Here is a 10,000-nt window from a genome sequence, read left to right on the forward strand (position 1 = left end):
CTCACATCTTAACTGCAGCAGCTCTCTCGCCTCTTCCCTGGCTCGCTTCAGAGCTCCAGATGTCAATGTGCGCCCAGCACGTGCCAGGAGTGCGTCAGCCATGCCCCATGAGGGCTCCCCAAACTGCTTTGTGCTCTGGTTCACAAGGCTCTGCTTCCTTTCTTTCAATCCCCTCTGTGTTCCTGTGTACCTTGGGGATCTGCTTTCCCTGTAGCCTCCCCAATCCCCTCCGTTCATCTGGCTCCTCCTGGCGTTCATTGTCTCCTCCTGCCCCTCCGTGGCCTTGGCATGTGGCAGCTCTCATACCTTGAAGCAGCCTCCTGTTTATGTCCAGCTTTCCCACATCACTGGCTGCTGCCAGGGTCTGCTGGTTTTCTCCTTTCCAGCATTCTGCCTAGACTGAAGAATTAGTATTTTAAGAACATTACTGTGAAGGGAAAAATACTTTGTGCAGGTAAAACAATCCTGGATCTCATGGCTCCTACCCTTAGGGAAGCACTAGGCTTTGTGGCATTTCTTATCTATGCAACTAAGATGGCCTTACCTGTAGGATCAAAAATTTTTCCTGCCCTTTCCCCAAACCTGTGTGTAGCACAATTTTCCACCTTGTATCAATACTGATATTTTAAACAGCAGTGACTGTGTAATGCTGTGACAAACAGTGCCGTGCATTTTAAGTGCAAACTGTTAGGCAGCAGCATCAAATAACAGACACTTCTTCACTGTTCTTTTTTTCCCCCGTTTGTTTTAGAATCCCAACAAGATGTGTTATTAATGGACCCTGAGTAGAGCAAGTTATTTGTTATGGTAACTTTTTGACCTATTTAATAAGTACTTAAAGGAGTGTAGTGCAGTTTTTATTGTAGTCTGCTGTGTACAGTTATGAAGTGTGGTACATAATAAAATAAAAGCAATAATGTGGATATTTCAGAGGGATCCATCAGAGCAGACCTGCAGCAACATATTTCATCTGGTTTGTCTGGCTATGAAGCCTTGCAAGTTATAGCTGAAATAACTAGGAACAATATTGTGGTTATGACTTGCAATTGTTTACCATTGTAAACAGCAGAGTTATTATGTGTTTACCCTTTTCAGTGCTCAGAACCATTTTTTAAATAAGTTCATTAACACCTGCATACATTTAGCTGTGAAAAATGGCATGTCTTTTCCATGCTCATACCTTAAAAATATTTAAGTCAACAGCAACAGTAAAATGCATCTAATTTGAAGCATGGTTTTATTGAGGTATGATTTGGAAAAGCAGAATTATTTAAAAAGACTAACAGTTTCACAGCTAATGCAAAAACAAACAAAAGGTTATGAAGATCCTTTCAATGACAGTTTTGAAGTTAAATTGGGAGGGGCCACTGTAGACTTGGACAACAAAGCTGCTTTATGAATTTCTGAGACAGAATTAGGAGAAGGTTGCCTTTTTTTGTTTTGTAGGTTTTTTTAATATGGTGCCAGGGAGTAGTTACCTGGTACTTTTGGGTAGGTGAGGGTTTGTTCTTTGTCAGTTTGTTTTGTTTTACTACTTAGTATATTTTTTTCCCCCAAATATGATAATTGAGAAAATGAAAAAAGTAGTCACCTAAAATCTTGCTCTAAATGCTCCTAGAAGTCAGCAACACAGTTTTCACTATAATGGGGAATGTAAGTTTTGGGTTGCTGCTTGTAATTTTTTACAGAAGAATTTTTCATTTTCTTAATATTTTTTGTGGCTACAAGTTTTGTTATGTCCTGAGTTCAAGAGAAAAAACAACTGATTGGACCTCCAGGAAGTGCCTTGATGATAATCAGCCTTGTGTGCAAGACAGAAAGGCTGATAGTCAGAAATTGCTCTTTAAACTAAGACAGACTGTCAGTCTTTAGAAATGGTGGGGAATGGCCTATTTATGTAATCAGATACTAAAGCTGGGAAGAAGCTGTCAGGCACATTCTTGTTGTGTAAGCAGCAGGCAAACTGTGCTTTATCTGACAGACAGTGTGTAAATCTGTCCATGCAAAAATCCAAATGTTTAGTTTGCTTCTAGTCACTGTAATAATCTGCTTATTTTCTCTTGCTAGAGCGATGACATCATTTAGCAGAATGCACCACAGACAGGAGTCGTAGATAAGGCTCTGTTACTGTCAGTCATTCACTTTTTGTTTGGCAAGGAGATAAATAGGAATTTACTAAAGGTTTGCTTCCAGCTAAAAGAGCAGACAACACCCTGGGATAAGTATGTGAAGAGCAAGCATGTTTAGCACCCTCAACCTTGCAGCCTGGAAAAAGGTCTGGAAATAAGAGTCCTTCAAAATCCAGTGTTAAAATTTGATATTTTTTAGCAATAGCTGAGCAAACTTCCTGAAGAAAGAAATAATCAGATTAATTGATAAAGACAGCAGTTACAGAGAGTGAAAAAAACCTGTTCTGGATGGTTGTATTAGTTTCAGTGCCACCAAGTTTGAGAAAGATTTGTTTCTTTCAGAAATTTTAAGGGACAGGTAATGGTTTATCACTGGTAAAGCATTGTCATTTGCCTGATTGTTCTGCAGACCAGACCTGACGTGGGAAAATATCCTCTCAGATCAAATAAGATCACCTACTTAGATCAAGTATGGTGAACTCTACAATATTTATGTGATAGAAATTATTATTCCAGAATGGTTTCTGAGTTGTTTTGTAGTATATAATAGGTAATCCATAATCTAAATTTACCTAATACTTTTTTGTAATTAGTAGGGGCATATTTTGGTATGGACACACTGAAAAGAAATAATACTACACTATAATAGGGAAGATAGTCTAATCCTTTTTAATGGCATTTAATATCCTAAATCTTCTGATTTCATTTAATTTTAAAGGGTAATAAAATATGATTGAAATACATCTGAAATGTAGTTTAATAAATCTGCTGTACTGAAAATCTACTGTTTTGCCTATCTGAAGATTTGCTATGAAACTGTGCACAATCAAAATGCTTATTTACATCTCAAATTTCAGATTTCCTATGATTTCTGTGTCACTTTTTTTTTTTTTTTTTTTTTTTTAAGTAGGTAGCACTCATTATTTAAAGAATAGTAATGAACCTTCTTTAGAATTCATGGGAACGATCTTAAGAAAATTAATCTCTGGGTCATAAGGAGGTAAGATATAACAGAAACATGACCGATTAGGGGAACATACCTGGCAGAAGAATACATTTCTGTACATAAAGTCAATTGTTCATGTTCCTATTGTTTCCAAAATGATGGAGACCATAAATGAACAGCTGTTAAAATCATAATGATTTGTGCAACAATGCTCTGATCCTCTTGTGTTTATATTTAGAAAGAGAACTGCATTTTGAAATAGTAAATTGGCTTAGGAATCACAACCTTGAATGATACAATCTTAATTAAAAATACATGCATATCTTGGTAGCGTTATGCACCTCTTCTGTTTAAAAATAGGGAGAGAACAACAATTAAGCATTTTCCATGTGCTAATTTTTGTTTAATTCAAAGAGTTAACCTTCTGAGAAGAAAGCTTCTGCTGGCACATTAGTGATAAGCATTACATTAAAATAGTGATAAATACTATATAATACTCCCAAATAGACATTTTTCCTGTTGAATCCTGGGATTCATCTCAGTATATTTTTAATGAGCTTGTACATCAGTTTGTGTGTTGTAGTTTAGACATACTGGCTTTAATTATTTTTGAATGTGCAGTTTTTACAGTAGCAGAATATATGTGATTTAAGACTCACCACAGTGCTCTGAGTATCACTTGGCATTTTAGCAAAATGTGTGATATTAAAAAGACCATGAATTTTAGCTGGATTTTCATTGTTTTCTCAGACATATAATATTCCTCTTTGCTCTCAATTCTCCTATTCCACATGTGCAGCATTTTAGCATGTTATATTAAAACAATTATATCAGTCTCATCATCTCTCGCTGTATTGTGGTTCCACTGTTATCACAAATAGTATTAAGTCAATCTAACACAGCATTTTCTGCCAGCTGAGTGCTACGGTATTTTGCCTAAGTCACAAGAAAATAAAGAGAACCTTGCAAAACCAATACTCAAAGAGGTCTTGATTGCTTGACCAATGCTTAAACTGAAATTTTTTTAAAGTACTGTAAAATCATTTCAGGTCAGTATCAGTCTTCCCCTTGCAAGAAGTATAAGGTGTGTATTTTAAGCATGGGGCATGAGTTTAAGCATCTTCCAGTAATTTTGGCAAACCGTTGTGAATGCTATGCCAGTGGACAAAACCATGAAAATTATAGTGACTGAAACAACTCGTGTAAAATGAAAATGAACAGTTATTTTGAGTATACCAGCTGAGATACAATAAACAAACTGATGAAAAGTAAATGAGAATTTAGAAACTCGCTTTTTAATAAACTAGTAATTTGTTAACAGTATAAGCTTGATGTACTTTATCTTAGTCTTTTGACAAGACTTGTTTCGTGGTAGCTGCAGCATCATCGCAGAGCCTGATCTAATACTTAGAGAACTCAGTATAATCTCATTGACTTCAATACAAGTTGAATTGGACTAATAATGAAAAATCGCATTATAATAATATTAGGTTTAGGAAAAAAATACTGCTTATAGCTGATTTGAGTCAAACTGAGTTTGTCTGATATTTTACTGATGTCAGTAAAATCATACCATAAGTTGGTATTGCTCTGCTATGACAACTGTGGACTCTTACTCTGAGAAGCTATTAAAATCACAAACCAAGAGTCATTCTCATATAAGATTGTACAGATATTTGTCTAAATAAAATACCAAAATAAGTAACTTTGTAAAAACCAATTTGTAGTGTGTCAGCTACAGAGATGAAATAGAAGTCATGTGCCATTATTATTGTTATTATTATTATTATTTTTTCAAGTTTGTGATTTTCAGCATATAGTCTTATTTTTACTTTAGGGGATTTTTAATTTTTTTTTTTTTAATAAATGACAGTTTATTTAATATGATTTCATTTAAATTCAAATTTTCAAAATAAAGATTTTTTTTTAAATTATCACAAATTGTATAAAAACTTATTTAGGAAAATTCTGAGTTTTCCTATTTTTTTTCTGTAAAATGCTTGTTTGACTGAGCAGTTTGATTTAAAATTTAAAAAAAAAAAAAATAGCTTATTCTAACTCTGAGGAAATGCCCTCTTATTTCTTCTCAATTTAAAGAGGATATATACTAACCGCACATCCATAGCAAATTAGTTTTTATTAGCTGTGGTAGCAAAAATTATTATTTTAGAATAAGCCCTTAAAATACAGTTGTCAAAATTAAAATGGTGATTTGTCTGGTTTTTAGCACTGCAGCACAGGGTTACACTGGAACTTACTCTTAATCAGACCTAGACCATGTCAGGAAGATTTAGGAACAAACAGGGAAATCTGGGCTTCTCTCAAGCAGGTGAACTTTTCGCATTGGTAGCTGAACTCAGGTTAAATTAACCACAGATAAAAACTATCACTGGCATGTGGATTCGAGTAAGTGTGATATTTTAAGTAGTCTGCAGTATGGTAGCATATGTTAAATGTAATTAAGAAGTAGCTGAACTACAAATACATAAACTTCCCAGTACGCATTAGGTTAAAATTAAAAGGAACCTTCTTTTCAGGCAAGAGGAGCAGTTGTTAAAGCCTCACTCTCGCATTCCCAGCAGCCACCCGTCCAGCTGGCCACTGTAGGCTCTGATAGTTTGCTCACAGCACCTTTAACACTCCCCAAGGTGCTCCCCAAAGATGGAGGTCCAGCCTGTCACTTTCAAAATATATCTGGAGTTGGAGAGGTTTAGATACCCAAAGCCCACTGCATTCCTTTGTTCCTATAATACCCCGATGAAACCCTGGCTTGAACGAGCAAAACAGTCCTTGTCCTGCAAGGGCTGAAATCTGCTTTTCTCACCCTTCTGTCCTTCCAAGGTGTGTGTGTCTGACCCGGAATGAGCTCTGCAGTTCACAGAACCAAGCCTTGATTCTCACCCTTTCCCTTTGTGAAACCTAAGGTCTGCCCTGATTTTCAGCTTTGTAAAAACATTGTACTCTCATCATCTCCAACTACAAAAAAACAGCTGTCTCTCAGTATGTGAAGTCTTCATAGGAATTTTCAAAGGCTGTTTCAGCTGTAAATGTAAACTGAAAATACAAAAAACAACCCCCCCAAAAATCCCTTCCCTTTCTTCTTGATGATGTTGCTGAATGCAATGTGCTTGACACCAGACATTTTTAGAAATGTATGGCATGGTGTAGTTTCTCTGATACCATACCACTTTGCTGTTTTACAAGCTACAGCATGTCACAGATTAAAGCTTTGTTGGATGCAACAAAGCTGGCAATAAATAAACCTCTCTGATGTCACTGTGACCTAAATTAAACTCATTGTGTTTCCTTGGTTTTGTTAGCAACAGAGTAGTTTTTATTGCTTTTGAAAGACCTCTAGAGTTTTAAAAATATGTATTTTTAATAAAGATTTTAATTAAATTAGAAATTAGTTGTCGGTCAGAGTAAGAATTGGCATCTGCTAGTTTCTAGCCATTATGTGCTTGGGTGTTTTTTGAATAGAAGGATAGAATGCAAAGGATAGAAGACTTTAATGTGGTAGAAAAATAAGAAATGTGAGAACTGCCAAAGTACCTGATTGCAAATGTGCAAAGAGCACTGATTTTCTCCTGCACTTGATGAATATACAGATGCAATTCCTTCATATTTTAAAATTATATACACATGAACATAGGGGTAGTCAGAATCCTGAAACAAATAAAATTATTTTGTCTACTCACATGTGGTGGAGTTTTGGGGTTTCATTAGAAATACTTTATTCGATTAGTTTTCGATCTAGTTTGACTTAGACCTGGTTCGATGTCCATCCATAAGAGAAAATTTCCATGGGAAAACTCTGCTCAAGGCTTACACTATTTATTTCATGTACAGTAAATACCATCTTAACAGTATCTCCTGCAAGTACAGATTAGAACAACTGGTCATCTCTTACATGAGTGGGTACTCTGTCTGAGAGGGGACAATAAGAGCTAGCTAAAAATTGATGTTTACCATGGTTTTTGCAAGCATCCACAAGTCTGTTGCTTGTATTGGCTATTGGGATTTATTTATTCTAATGACACAAGTCACTGTTCATGTTGCTGTTCTGTTGTAAGCTGCTAGTCTTACAGTGAAGACCTGACAGATATCCAGAATAACACCCTCACCCCAAAAAAACCCAAACAGCAAATATCAAAATCATTCTTACAGTGTAGCAACTGTTTTCTTTTTGAGAAACAAAAAACAACCATTCAAGGTCCCAATAGTTTTGAGTTCAAATATACTTGTTTATACATATTTTTATTCTAGTTTCAAAAGATACTGAGGTAAATTTCTAATATCCTAGAAGATAGGTAATGGTTATAATAAAGTTAAAATAAAAGTATATTTCTAAAGACAAGTTTTAGTTTAATTGCATCCATCTTTGGAAATGTCCTGAGGGTGTAAATGGCATCTTGATACAACATTAGGAACAAATATGGTATCAGAAGGTAGTTGCATCTCTTTCCTTAAAATTGTGCAAACATTTGATAGCAAAACCTATGTTTATGATCATGAAGATCCTCGTGATTTGAATCTGATGTACTAAACTCCAGTGCAATGTATTAAAAATTAAGGACCATGTTTACATCCATATTTACAAACATATTGATGAGTCCCATGCAGTATAATTCATAGACTATCATACAATTCTAGTTTTCTCTTCTATTCATCTACCTGAATCCTATGAGCTGCTTATGCTTGTGTAAAATACTCTGTAGAACATTTGGTCAAGTGATTTATCTCAGAATTCAAAATCTTACAGAATTTATTTCCACCAGAATCAAATACAATTTCAGATGTTTTCCAGTGCAGTTTTAGGGTAGGCTAATCTTTTCTTGATTAAAAATTTTGTCACATGTACTGCAGTAACAACTGAGAAATTTATGATGGAGAACAACTGATAAAAGTAATGGATCTGCAAAAATTTTCCCATTTTATAGCATCATTCCATTAGATTGTTTTAATCCAGGATTTCTGCTCCATCCCTGTGTTCTAGCATCCTCTAGGTAAAGGAAAAAAAAGTGTGTTTAAATGAATCTGTAAGTTGTATAGATAAAAGCTTTTGAATCACTATTATTATATACAGAAATTCAGTTTTTTCTGCATTATATATTTCCTAGTTAAAACTCACAGAGTAGTGTTAATGAAACATACCTTTATGTGCTTTAAACAGTAGGGTGTGACACTATTTTAAGTGACTCGATGTTATAAAAAGCTCTGGAGCAAGATTAATGTTACGAAATTGACAGAATATTATAACACTGTGGAAGATGATAAATTTAAAACTTTCCATTATGCCTTAATGAATACAATGGGAATCATGAGGCTATGTCTGGTGGTTGCATCATGTCTTTCAGCTGGCTCACACTGCTATTTTCCTCATGGAGAGTAACCTTTAGTCCTACGTAATTTATGCTAGATTATGTTAAAAATGTTTGTAATTTGGAAGGTACAAATCTAGAGTATGCTTTTATTCTGAAAAGCAGTGATGTAGAAATAGTAGCTGGCACCTCAACAGAGAAACTGACCCTCTTCAGAGGTGTAAATGCTTAAGAAAGTACCAAGACTAAATTTTCACTATTTTTCACCTCAAAGTGTCCTGCAGAGTCAGGAGACTGAAGAATCAGATCTGTGCTGTTCTGAAGTGTATAGTACATGTGGAATTATTAACTCACCTGTAGCTACAGACCAACATTTTCCTCTGCTCTGCTGCTGTATGGAACGCAATGGGCCAATTTTGTCACTTCTGTGACATGAGGCATTCGGCCCAGTGTGTTAGGATGGGTAAATTTGAAATTGGTGATATTTCAAAGCTGAAGCAAAGGTCAGAAATTGATGCACGTAACCTATTGCTGATGCACAAGTCAGAGCAATCTTCCGTTAAGACTCAGACTTGAAGTGATGGCAATTTTGAAAACACTTTTTTTTCCCTCACAGCTGAAGAAATGTTGAGTGGTGTCCAGAATGGGATGTAGTCAAGTTTTTAGACCCATGCAAACAACTGTGTTGAAATCTGTTGATTTTTTTCTTGCACAAATGTGATGCATCATCTCACACATTTCTTAGTTTTCCAGGGTTCCTTCGATTTAAAGGCATCACTGTACAATTCTTTCATACAAGTATTCTTTCCTGAGAAAAACTGCATGTTTCAAACTGTCCTATACTAGGTACTTACTGGCACACATTTCTTTTTTTCTTTTTTTTATGGCTTAACAACAGGTACGGTTTAGTGGTGAAATTATTTTTTAAAATTTATGCACATATTTTGATAGGAGGTTCTAAGCGACCAGAATGGAGCCAGATAAATGCTGCGAACTTCAAGAACTTAGAGAAAAGTATTCACTTGCTGGATTTTCAGTTCCATTTAAGGTCATAATCCAGTTTAGTAACCTGCAGCATTGCTTTTGACACCTTGCACAGCTTTTCATCCTGCTGTTCTACCACTCTGCTTAAGTACTTGCAAGATTGTTGGGGGTAAGAATATTTCCTTTCCCTACATATCATATAGGCATATTGTAGTTTTGGTAGGTGCTAATTAGGAAGATGTGAAGTAATCAGTACACTTAGATCATCAATACTTTCTGCACAGATTTTGTATAATAACATTTGAATTAATAAATGTCTGGATTCAGTTCTGAAAAATCACTATGAAATTTTCAAAACCCCTTCCCTGCCTATCTGCTCCCTTATTTTTTAATTATTCAGGTTCTGTAAGTCTGGCATTCCATCAGATTTCAGGGCTAAAGATCTGCATGGTTTCCAATCCCGAAATTGTGAAACATCAGTTGTACTCGGTTCTTGTGTAACAATACTTGGAAGATTTGGCTTGTGAAGAGGAAAGAGCATATTCTTCCTATATGCTAATTTTATCCATACAGTGTATTTTTTGTGTGAAATTTAATTTTTCTTACACTTTAAGATACCC

At 35.3% G+C, this 10,000-nt stretch overlaps 1 protein-coding gene across 2 annotated transcripts in view; it reads left to right on the forward strand.

Moving 5' to 3' along the window:
- Positions 1-10,000, forward strand: part of ZNF407 (zinc finger protein 407) — a 335,277-nt gene that overhangs the window by 183,133 nt on the left and 142,144 nt on the right. The window lies entirely within an intron of this gene.

This window comes from Oenanthe melanoleuca, chromosome 2 (genome assembly GCF_029582105.1).
Source record: "Oenanthe melanoleuca isolate GR-GAL-2019-014 chromosome 2, OMel1.0, whole genome shotgun sequence".
NCBI classification, from domain to species: domain Eukaryota; kingdom Metazoa; phylum Chordata; class Aves; order Passeriformes; family Muscicapidae; genus Oenanthe; species Oenanthe melanoleuca.